Source organism: Berghia stephanieae, chromosome 4, assembly GCF_034508935.2.
Source record: "Berghia stephanieae isolate SIO BIC M18660-M18661 chromosome 4, UCSD_Bste_1.3, whole genome shotgun sequence".
Taxonomy (NCBI): domain Eukaryota; kingdom Metazoa; phylum Mollusca; class Gastropoda; order Nudibranchia; family Aeolidiidae; genus Berghia; species Berghia stephanieae.
In genome coordinates, this window is record NC_088363.1 from 65,441,592 (window position 1) to 65,454,508 (window position 12,917).

General features: G+C 33.0%; 1 protein-coding gene across 1 annotated transcript in view; it reads right to left on the reverse strand.

Moving 5' to 3' along the window:
- The window catches only part of LOC144972078 (uncharacterized), a 131,441-nt gene extending 124,021 nt beyond the window's left edge, over window positions 1-7,420 (reverse strand). The window contains exon 1 of the mRNA XM_078913167.1: window positions 7,247-7,420. The gene's annotated coding sequence lies outside the window, so the exon portion shown is untranslated. The remainder of the gene's footprint in view (window positions 1-7,246) is intronic.
- Between the last annotated feature and the right edge of the window lie 5,497 nt (window positions 7,421-12,917).

Here is a 12,917-nt window from a genome sequence, read left to right on the forward strand (position 1 = left end):
TCATTGTTTTGTTTTGCTTTTTTGTTGTTGTTGATGATGGCTGAAGAAGGGTTTTGAGCCCGAAACGTTCCGTATTGGGTATTTTGTTCTTTTTTAAGCTGATATATTCATTTGTGGTTATTACTTACTATAAAAGTTACTTGTTTTATAATCTCAATTGACCACACAAAGATTTTGATTGACGTTTTCCTTATGTTCATGACAAAGAGTGAGGTAACAAGTCTTGACAACATTCCATTTTAAATTGATAACAAATGGCTTTTAACAAATTAACAGCAGCACTCTGAAAACACGTGTATTTAAACATTTGGCCAGAAAATTGGCCCTTCAAATATCGATCGATTTAGATTACCCCGATCTTGGCAAAAACACTTTGAAAGTTTGTTATAAATAAGTTGTTATGCATTTGGTAACAGCAGAAAAACAAAAAGAAAAAGAAATCAGTGAGCGTTTGACTCTATCACTAGCGTCACTAAGCTCATCAAACATGTTCAAATTTATGACATAAAACAGACCCCAATGCAATGACTAATTTTTTAGAGATATAGATGGTAAGCGCTTGGCAAGAAGCTCACAACATTGCCAAGTATAACGGAAGTATAACGGACCAATACACAAATCTCTGTGTAACCATAAACTTTTATAGTCTGGATAATACAATTAAAGTGAGAATTACTCATTAACGTGGATGGCAAAAAAATAACAAATAACAAAGACCCGAGTGACGTCAACTTCATTCTATCTATTTAATAGATGACAATGTTGTAAAATGCTAATCTGTAAAATGCCAGATAAGACAAGGCATAGAGAAAAATACAAAAATAGTTAATTTACCTTCTCTCCAAAATAATAAAACACCGTCTAGAACTCCCAGACAGCTTCCATTTGAAACAGGCTAATTTTCGGGATAATCTATTTTTCTTTATTATTTCTTTCTGTTTTTACTGGCACTGCAGGATACAATTCTCACGATAAAGACAAAGACCACTTCATTGAAACGATTATAAAAAGAAGTGGATTAGAAGCGCTTGAATGATGACGACTTGTCGATTTGTACTAGATATAACAGTGTTGTTTACAAACATTTCCAAAACGACGCGAGCAATGCTTCAGAGCTTCAGTTAATCAATAAACTGCAATTACCGTATTATTATTATCATTATTGTTATTATTATCATTTTATTATTATTATTATTATTATTATTATTATTATTATTATTATTATTATTATTATCATCATCATCATTATTATTATTATTATTATTATTATTATTATTATTATTATTATCATTATTATTATTATTATTATTATTATTATTATTATTATTATTATTATTATTATTATCATCATCATTATTATTATCATCATTATTATTATTATTATCATTATTATTATATATATTATTATTATTATCATTATTATTATTATTATTATTATTATTATATTATTATTATTATTATTATCATTATCATTATTATCATTATTATTATTATTATTATTATTATTATTATTATTATTATTATTATTATTATTATTATTATTATTATTATTTTATTATTATATTTTATTATTATTATTATTATTTATTATTATTATTATTTATATTGTTTTTATTTGATCAGTGAATATGAAAGCAATTTCAAACACGAGGTTTCGGCGTAAATAGGAAAACCAAACAAAAACAAACAAAAAACAACAAAAAACAGGAAAGAAAAGAAACAGGCATTTTTTTTGCAAACTTCAAACTACGATCCTTGTTTGTTTTGTTTTCTTTGATGTGATTAGTATTTTTGTTTCTGTCATTTTATGCTGATGAAGAGTCTGTGTCTGTTGTTTATATTTCGTATCGGTGTAATTACTTTATTCTTTTCAATGGAGACTCGATACCTTTTCTTACCAGTTGGGTGTTATTTTTGATTATTTTTGAAGGATGGGGGCTTTTCGAAACACATTTTATGGTGTAGACAAAGCCTTGATCATTTTATATCTACAAGGGTACTATAAGGACTTTTGATATTCACAGTGAACAAAAAACAAAAAAAAAAAAACAAAACAAAAAAACAAACGAACAAACATAAAACAAAAAAATATCATTTCGTTGCTTTTTTGAAAGAATAAAAAAACGTATTAAACGCCAAAATATTTTTCCAGCAAATTATCTGTGTACAGACTCTCAAGGGATCGCGAGGAAAGGCAATGTTTATTACCATTTTTACCAGCGCTATATAAATAAACGAATTAATGATACCATTCATAACGCGTTGTCGTGTATTATTTTCCTCTTATTTTGTGAATTTTATCTACTGGTGTGTAGTGATATCTTTCCAACAATCTCACACATATAGAAGGAATGAAGTTGACATCGTCAAAAATCTACTTGTTAATTATTCTAAACCATTACAACATAGCTATGTATTGTATTGAAAGGAGCATTATGCAGTTTTTGGCTAGAAAGACAATGGACTATTGGGCTTTTTTTAGCCTTTATTTTGAGCTTTTATATACAGAAATATCCACTAAACGTGGTCAAAGAGCTTTACAATGGGTCTCTGACTAACAGCAAGACGCACCATATCGAACGAGACATGGCGCCTGTTAGGCGATATTACCATTTTTCCGACAAAGACTACGCTGTTAACGGCCAGGTACTTATTTTACACCTGAGTACGGTGAGAAAATGTGAGTACAAAGCCTTTTCTAAGGACTCAACTATGCTTCCAGCGAAGCTCGAACCCAGGATCTTCCGATCCGAAAGCGAGTGTCATCCCACAAGACCACATGCATAGCCGCCAATCATTGTAACCAACGAAATAACAAAAAATGCATCCCTTATTATGGGCGGTATTAAGAACAAGTGGGCTATTTCACGTGCTTTTAAATGATAAAGAATGTATTGATGCATGGCGCTGAGTTTAAAAAAAACAAACAAAAAAACTCATAACATCCACCAGACGGATAAAACGTACAAGACACAAAACGATTCTGTGTAACCTTAAACGTCTACAGTGTGATGAATACAATTCAATGAGAACTATTCATAAAATGGCTCGCTAATAAACAATAACAAATAACTGAGTGACGTCAATATAGTTCTATCTATAGAAGGAACGAATTTGACGTCACTCAGTTCTTTATCTTTGTTTTCAGATAGCCTGTTAGTGATAAGTTCTCACTAAATTATATCGATCTGACAATAAATGTTAAAGGTAACACACAGTTTTTTACGTTGTTTATTTAATCTGGCTGGCGGATGTTGCGAGCATTTTACCTAAACGCATGGCATCAATAAAAACAGAGCTAAAATCACGTGACCGAAAGAAAATGTTATGAATATATTACTAGACTTGGAAAAATTCTAACCAATTTTGAAATTATTGTAAATCCATTAAAAGATCTGCGTGGACATAATTTTCTGGATTAAAACTTAGGTACATTTTGGATTTAAGAATGAGGTAAAATATTTTCGCACTAGAAGGGCACGCGGGTGTTCCGATAGCTCAGTTGGTAGAGCACTGGCTTCAAAAACCAAAGGGACTGAGGTCGATTCCGGTTGAGGTAAAGATTTTCTCTGACCCCTGTCCACCCAGCAGTGATTGGGAAACTGGGTCTCTTAGATCAGTCGGAAAGTACTTTCCGATAGACTAGCGTCCTATCCAAAGGATAGCAAGCAATTGCTATTGTCTGTTTCACGCTATAGAAACCGAGATAAACGCCGGTTCCATAAGCCTCATGGCTCTGAAGGACAAAGCAAAAATAAGTCTTTGGCCGCAAGAGAAAGCAAATCGTGAGCTGTATTCAATAGTCAACCAATGAGATCACTTGTTTCCTTGGGCACGACTAACGAAAACTCACTAGGCGCTGCGCAAACTAAAATAATGACATCAAAAGACGTCGCAATGACTTCCTTGTGGGTTTTAGTGTCAGGCTATAAGTTTACAACAGCTACGCTCAGACTGGCGCCTTCGTTAACTTATAGCCTGGCACTTGGACTTGTCTTTTGACGTCATTTATCGTTGTCGTTTGTAGTGCTTAGGGAAACAAATGATCCAATTGGCTAAACCATTGAATAGAACTCACGATTGGTTCTCTCGTGTGGCCATCGACTTGTCTTTTGACGTGGCTGATCGCCTTCAGGCCCCAAACATCAAACAAGTTCTGTTTGGTTTTAAACATCCTCCCCCACCCGCCTGACACGCGGACATTTCCCCATCCCTTCCCATCATCATTACTTTTACCGTAGCCATCGTAAAGTTTTGCCTGACACTGACCGTGGCCTTCGTAAAGTTATGGCCTGACACTGACCAAAAAATGACGTCAAAATGCCAGTCTTTTGCCACAAAAGAAAACAAATCGTGAGTTGTATTCAATAGTTCAACCAATGAAATAACTCGTTTCCTTGAGCTCTAATAACGACAACTCACTAGACGCTACATAAACCTAAAAAATGACGTCAAACTGCCATTCCTAGAGGGTTCTTGTGTCAGGCTATATAAGTATTATGATAACGATGGCTACGCTTTTACCCATTTACATCCTCGAGATATAGATAGAATGAAGTTGACGTCACTCGTGTCTTTATTATTGTATTTGGCCATCCACATTTATGAGTAATTCTCACTAAACTGTTTAAACCAGACAATAAACGTTGAAGGTTACATATAGCTATGTGTGTTGGCCCGTCATGCATACTATCTATATTTATGCGAGTAGTTTACATTATAAAGATGATTTTTAACCAAGAGACACCAATGTCCGATTTTTGTTTAACCGCGTCAGTTCAACCAATTTAAAAGAAATGAAAAACTTCTCACTGTAATAATTTGAAAGATATTTTTGAGGGGCCATCAATTTTTTTGTATTATTGATCACATTGGCTTAGCGATTGGTCTGATGAGAATTGAGAAAAAAGCTTTCTGGCATTAGCCATTTAAACGCATTGGGTTGGTAATCTTATGTTAATGATGGTAATTGCATTAACCTTTGCAAATTTCCATTAATGGATAAATAGAAGGAATCTAATCTTATCATATTTTGCCTTATTTCAAAACACATTAAAGGGCGTAAAAGATAAAGCCAGGGTAGAAAATTGGCATAGACATCAACTGCCTGGAATATTATAAATATACAAACCAGAGTAGACTAGATCATTTTCGAGATGATTGAAAATAAACTTTCTACGCAATAAATGTAAATGTTGCTGCTCGAAGCTCGAAGAAATAAATAATAATGTGAAATTGAATGTAAGCTTCAATTTAATTACAAAAACAGATCAAATGAACGTTTCGGGTTTCCCCTTTATCAACAAAACAGGATGAATGAAACACCACAGATGAATGAGATGATGTGGTAGTGGCAACTAATGGCAGTTAATTGGTTAAAGGTAAATGGTGAGAGACAGACAGACGGAGAGACAGACAGCCAGAGAGAGAGAGAGAGAGAGAGAGAGAGAGAGAGAGAGGAAGAAAGAGATGAAGAGAGAGAGCGAGAGAGAGAGAGAGAGAGAGACAGAGAGAGAGAGAGAGAGAGAGAGAGAACAATGGGGTAATAAGTTGATACAAGAACGACAAAGACGTAGTTGGTAATGATGCAGGGAACGTGAGCGAGTGACAATAGAACTGTCATTGATACCATTATTATTGTCGTCAATACCATCGCAGCAGTAGTATCGTCATCATCATCATCATCATCATCATCATCATCATCATCATCATCATCATCATCATTATCATCATCATTATCATCCTCCTCCTCATCATCATCATCATCACCATCATCAGCAGCAGCAGTAACAGCAGCACCAGCAGCAGCAGCAATAGCAGTATGCATGATCATCAACATCATCATCATCATAATCATTGTCGTCATTGCAATCATTTTTATCATTATAATCAACTTCATTATTATTGAAATTCTCATCATTATTCCCAGTACCATTCTTATCGTTATCGCATGCTTATCAGCGGCAGCAGCAGCATAGTCATCATCATTATCATCATCAGCATTATCATCATCATCATCATCATCATCATCATCATCATCATCATCATCATCATCATCATCAGCTTCACCATCATCATCATCCTCATCATCATAATAAATGTCGTCACAGCCATCATTTTTATCATTATAATCAACTTAATTATTATTGAAATTCTAATCATTAATAAGAATAGTCATTATTCCTATTACCTTATCATTATCGTTACTGTTAGTATGTCGTTATCAACATTATACTTCTCATACTATTTAGTTCTAGAAAAAAACAAACTACAACATAAATTCTACAATGAAAACGATGCTGGTGATAATTCTATTTTTGGCAGTTATGTTAAAAGAAAACAATAACAAAAACATTAGTATTACCATTATTATTATTATTATTATTATTATTATTATTATTATTATTATTATTATTATTATTATTATTATTATTATTATTATTATTATTATTATTATTATTATTATTATTATTATTATATTATTATTATTATCGTTTTCATAATTATCATAATTATTATAAATATAATTATTGTCATTGTTATTATTGTTATTATTATTATTATTTATTATTATTATTATTATTATTATTATTATTATTATTATTATTATTACTATTCTTCTTCTTCTTCTTCTTCTTCTTCTTCTTCTTCTTCTTCTTCTTCTTCTTCTTTTATATTATTATATTATTATTATTATTATTATTATTATTATTATTTATTATTATTATTATATATTTTTTATTATTATTATTATTTATTATTATTATTATTAATTATTATTATTATTATTATTATTTTATTATTATTATTTTATTATTATTATTATTATTATTATTATTATGTTAATATTATTATTATTATTGTTATTATTATTATTTTATTATTATTTATTATTATTTATTATTATATTCATTATTATCATATATTTTTATTATTATTATTATATATTTATTATTATTATTATATTATTATTTTATTATATTTATTATTATTATCATCATTTATATATTATTTATTATATAATTAAGATCGTAATGATGTTACTGACTTTTGAAGAAAAGAGTCATATGTTACTATACACAAATGTCTTTTATAACCAACTTGATAAAGAAAAAATAATTTATTCGGAATATGATCAGATCCAAAAGAAGTTATCAAACACTCTTGTATCTTTTTATATGAGGAAAGTATGTCAGTCGATTAAACAAGGGGAAAAAATGTATATTGGCAAATTAATTTTACTCACCTTTAAAGAACACACACACTAATTTTTAAAAACACATAAAAAATTGTCTGTGTACACAAAACTTTCAAAAACTCTTATTATATCTAATCAAATCGCAGACACCAGCCAACCCCAAAAGAGTAGAAAAGTGTCGCGTTGTGATCCAAGCTATCAGCACTTAGAAATATACTGCTCACTTTCTCCGTTTCTTGACTGAATATTTTATAACAAGGAGGCCCTGTTCGCATCAAGGATGCGCGTGGGTTTGGTATTGCAATGAACAACACAATCAATCAGGTATTAATACGCATGCGTCGGTTCCAGTGCAAACATGGGAGATAACTCCTGTCTTGAAGAATTTCTCTTCAGCTATAACTGATGCTTTATATTATTATTCACTTTATATGAGACTATCAACTTTAATAATACGTAAACGTCAGTCACTCTCCAATGATTAAGTTAGCTCCCCTTCTTTTAATTCTCGTTCCAATTGATTTGTGTCGTCTAGGTGTTCAGTTTGTAGGCAGCGTTGAGCAATTTGAATGATAATTGGTTTTAATGGTGTTATTTACTGTTATAAAAAAGTATTTACAAAATGTGATGTTTTTATGCCGTTGGTGGTAATAGTGATAGTGAAATGTCATAACTAAAGCTTACAGATATGATAAATTACTTCATACAGTAGTAAACCAAAGAAGAGGTTGTCGAAATTGATGATAAGTTAGCTTTTAAAAATATAGTTCTATATTGACTTATGTATTAAAATTTAATTTCTTAAACTGATAAACTAACTGCTTGCTAAATTAAAAGTTGATTTATCATACAGTCTATTTGAGAATAACTAATCGTTGCAATGAAACGCACAAAAAAAAAAGAAAGAAAGAAAGAAAGAAAAAGACGGGGAAGGGGTTTTGTACATGTATTTACAGTGACCTAGTAACTATGAGAAACGTCTACGACAATGGTCCAATTTCAGGCTAAATCTGGGTTTAGTTTGTTTGTTTTCTTCTTTTTCTTTTTTTTTTTTTGTTTGTTTGTTTGTTTGTTTGTTATTTTTTATTTGTTGGGTTTTTTCCCTTTGTTCTCTCTCTCTCTCTCTCTCTCTCTCTCTCTCTCTCTCTCTCTCTCTCTCTCTCTCTCTCTCTCTCCCCCCCCCCAGTCTCTTCTTCCTACTCATTAAATAGTGAATTGGTTGCTGAAAACAACGTATGGTTATGTAGTCTTGTGGTATGACACTCGCTTTCAGGTCGAGCCCCGCTCTGAATCGGCGCATAGTTGGGTCCTTGGAAAAGGCTCTTTACTCACATTCTTTCGCCGTACTCAAATGTGAAATGGATACCTGGCTGTTAACAGCGTTGTTTGTGTCGTAGAAAATGATAATATCGACTTACAGGCGTCATGTCTCGTCCTACATGTTTTGATCACGTTTAGTGGACATTGCGCTAAATCTCATGTTTTTTTTAGATAAGACTTGGTTCTTGCTTAAAACAAGAAAATTTCCTGCTACAGGAATTCTGCTAAATCATAATATTCGTCAATATCACTTAGACGTCTACATACATCACATTAATCTTAAGGTAATAATTCTAAAAAGAGAAGTGATTTCTTTTTACTAATCGGCCAAACTACACATTACGTTAAAGTGGCTGAATGAGTCACACTTGGAGGTGTGAAGACCATACGACACTACACTACGTTAAAGTATCTAGAAGCATATTATAATATCATCATCGTTCTTCAATCTCAAATACGAACACTTCGGTAAGCTGACTTATAATATTTGACTAACACGAAAATGACCCCACGATAAGTCTCTCGGGGATCGAATGATATGTTTCATCGATCAATATATCAGCAATAATTTGGTTTAAAAATTCAAATGGTCTGACTGTATATATATATATATATATATATTATATTATATATTATATATATATATATATATATATATATTATTATATTATATATATATATATATATATATATATATATATATATATATATATATATATATATATATATATATATATATATAATTATAAAAACAAAAACCATGAAATAATAGTGCTCAACTTTAGTATAAAAGGAGCTATTTATAAACATTTGACAGATATTAAGATTGTTTGACTTCTACAACGTTGTTATCGAGCGTTGCTCTCATCAGGAAGATTGGATAGAGTAAAAGATACTTCCTGATGAGAGCAACGCTCGATAACAACGCTGTAGAAGTCAAACAATCTTAATATCAGTCAAATGTTATATATATATATATATATATATTATATATATATATATATATAATATATATATATATATATAAGAAGAGGCGCTTTATCATATTATGATTTGTCATATAAACACTCATTCACTGACTATTTTGATTACACAGATACAGAAATACACGCACACGCACACTCACACATACACACATAAACTCTCTGTCTCTCACACACACACACACACACACACACACAAACGCACATAATATTTACACCCAAAAAGCATAGCCACAAACACTTACACCAATCGTCTTCACTAATATTAACAATTTATTCTAATTAAAGATATTTGATTGATTAATTATAATTTAATAGTCTAATTATAGGCAATGGCAAACCATTCTTGTAACTTTGCCGAGTTAACTGCATGAATAAGTCCAAAAAGTTAAACGGTGACAGCGTAAAGGGGAGCATGTTTTCACGGAAGACTGCTGCCTCGCTCGGTTGGGAGCGTGTTGTTCGTCAGGTCACACCGAACCGTCAGCCAGTTACTAGGCGAAATAAATTTAACAAATGTGACAAAACCAAAATTGGGACATGGAATGTCAGGACCTGTGCCCAAAAAGGAAAACTAAACAACATTCTAAAAGAAATGAAACGGCTCCAAATAAATATTCTTGGCCTGGCAGAGATGAGATGGAAAGAGCAGGGAACCATGTCAAAACAAGAAAACAACATGACATATAAGATCATATGGAGTGGTGGAACCTCTTTCCAAAAAGGAGTAGGGATGATCTTAGACCAAAAATCAACCAAATTTTACAAAGGGCACGTAGCAATCTCAGACAGAGTTTTGCTGGTTAAGCTAAGAGGACCTGTAGTTGACACCAATATTATTCAAGTTTATGCACTAACAGAAGAGGCGACAGATGCAGATATGACAGAGTTTTACCATTCACTAGACAAAGCAAAACGAATGTGTAAATCACAAGAAGTCCTTATGGTAATGGGGGACCTAAATGCTAAGATTGGCAGAGGCAGAGATGGTGACATAATCGGACCACATGGACTCGGAGACAGAAATGAACGAGGAAACATCTGGGCAGATTGGTGTAGAACAAATAAATTAATGATTTCAAACACCTGGTTTCAACAACACCCAAGAAGAACCTGGACATGGCAATCACCAGGGGACAGAGCAAGGAACCAGATAGACTTTATAGCAGTATCATCAAGATTCAGAAATGGCATATTAAATTGCAAAACCTACCCAGGCGCCGATGTAGACAGTGACCATGTCCCAGTTGTGTGTACAGTAAAGATAAAGTTTAAAGCTATTCAGAGAACAGCTGGTAGAATAAAAAGGGATTACAGGTTATGCAAAGACAATGGCATACAAACAAAAATGAGAGAAGAATTTGAAAATGCACTCATGATACAAAGCCAAAGTGAACCTGATAACGAAAAATGTGAAAAACAATTTGATATATTCCAAAAGTGTGTCAAAGCAACTACAGAAAAGCATTTACCAATAGCTCAAACAAACAGCAAAAAGGAATGGATGACAAATGAAATTCTAAACCTATTTGAAGAAAGACGAAAATGCAACAGAGGGTCTGCAGAATACCAAACATTGAACAACCACATTAAATCCAAATGCATCGAGGCACACGAGAACTATCTAGACTGGAAATGCTGCGAAATCGAAAAAGAATACAAACCCAACCCCCAACAAGCTCACCAAAGAATAAAAGAACTATCAGGGAAAAGGAAAAGCAAAGCAGCAGGAAGTGGTATCCAAAACAAACAAGGGGAACTGCTATTTGAAGAACAACATATAGAAAGCCGATGGGTAGAATACATAGGCGAACTGTACAATGATCCAAATAGAAATGAACCACCACTGAAATTCAAAGAACCATTAAGCGGACCAAACATCACCAAAAGTGAAATTGAACATGCCATGGAACGAATGAAGGATGGTAAAGCAACAGGCCCTGATGAAATATCTGTAGAGGTATTAAAAAGCCTAGGAGATCTAGCAATTGATGAACTTCACATATTATTCAACAATATATACAATACTGGGAAAATTCCAGAAGATCTCTGTAACTCTATTTTCATAGCAATACCAAAGAAAGCAGGTGCAGTCAGATGCGAAAATTTTAGAACTATAAGTTTAATAAGTCACATCAACAAAATACTGTTGCATATAATTATCAACAGGCTAAGGAATAAGATTAACCCCGAAATCGCAGAAGAACAATATGGATTCCAACCTGACAGAGGGACAAGGAACGCAATATACCTCCTCCGTGTTTTAAGTGAAAGAGCTATACAGGTTCAGACCCCACTATACCTCTGTTTTGTCGACTACAAAAAAGCTTTTGATAGAGTACGCCACGAAGAAATACTAAAACAACTGCACTCCATTGGCGCTGATGAGAAAGACCTCAGACTCATGCAAACATTATACTACACCCAGCAGGCATCTATCAAAATCGGAAACTCTACAGGAAATTCCATTCCTATTAAGAAAGGAGTCCGTCAAGGGTGTGTTGCCTCACCAGATCTGTTTAATCTATACCAAGAAACAATCATGAGGGGCATAAATAATATGGAGGGAATAAAAGTAGGAGGTCACAACATAAATAATATAAGATACGCAGACGATACGGTACTCATTGCAACATAAGAAATCCAACTTCAAAAGATTGTTGACAAAGTGGTAGTAGATAGTGAAGCCAAGGGAATGGAAGTGAATATCACCAAAACAGAATGCATGGTAATACAGAAAAACCCCGAAAACAACAACACCTGCAATATAACGATTCACGGCGAGCAACTTACCAACGTAGAAAGTTTTAAATACCTAGGTTCAATAGTGACAACAGATGGAAGATGTAACCGAGACATACGAGCAAGAATAACTCAAGCCAAACAGGCCTTCATGGACCTGGGAAACATTTTGAAAAACAAACAGATGTCGTTCGGGAATAGATTCCGAGTCTTGAAGTGCTACGTGTGGCCAATCTTGTTCTACGGATGCGAAAGCTGGACTACAAATGCAGAAACACAAAAGAACATTGAAGCTTTTGAAATGTGGTGCTTGAGAAGGATGCAGAGAATATCGTATACCGCACACAAAACGAACGAAGAAGTGCTAAAACAAACATACCAACAAAGGAAACTAATGCCCTTAATAGTGGATCGACAACTATCCTTTTTCGGACACATAGTAAGGAAAGATAAGAATGAATACCTGGCAAGTTGTGGAAAAATACCTGGTAAACGCGCCCGGGGGAGACAAAGAAAAACACTCATAGACCAACTGAAGGGCTTCACCAACCTAACAATCCAAGAGCTGTTTGAAAAAGCAAGAGACAGGGAGGAATGGAGAGAGATAATTCATGCAGTATCCGAAGCCTGGACCAGGCATGGAACCTAGAAGAAGAAGAAGTCTAATTAAAGAA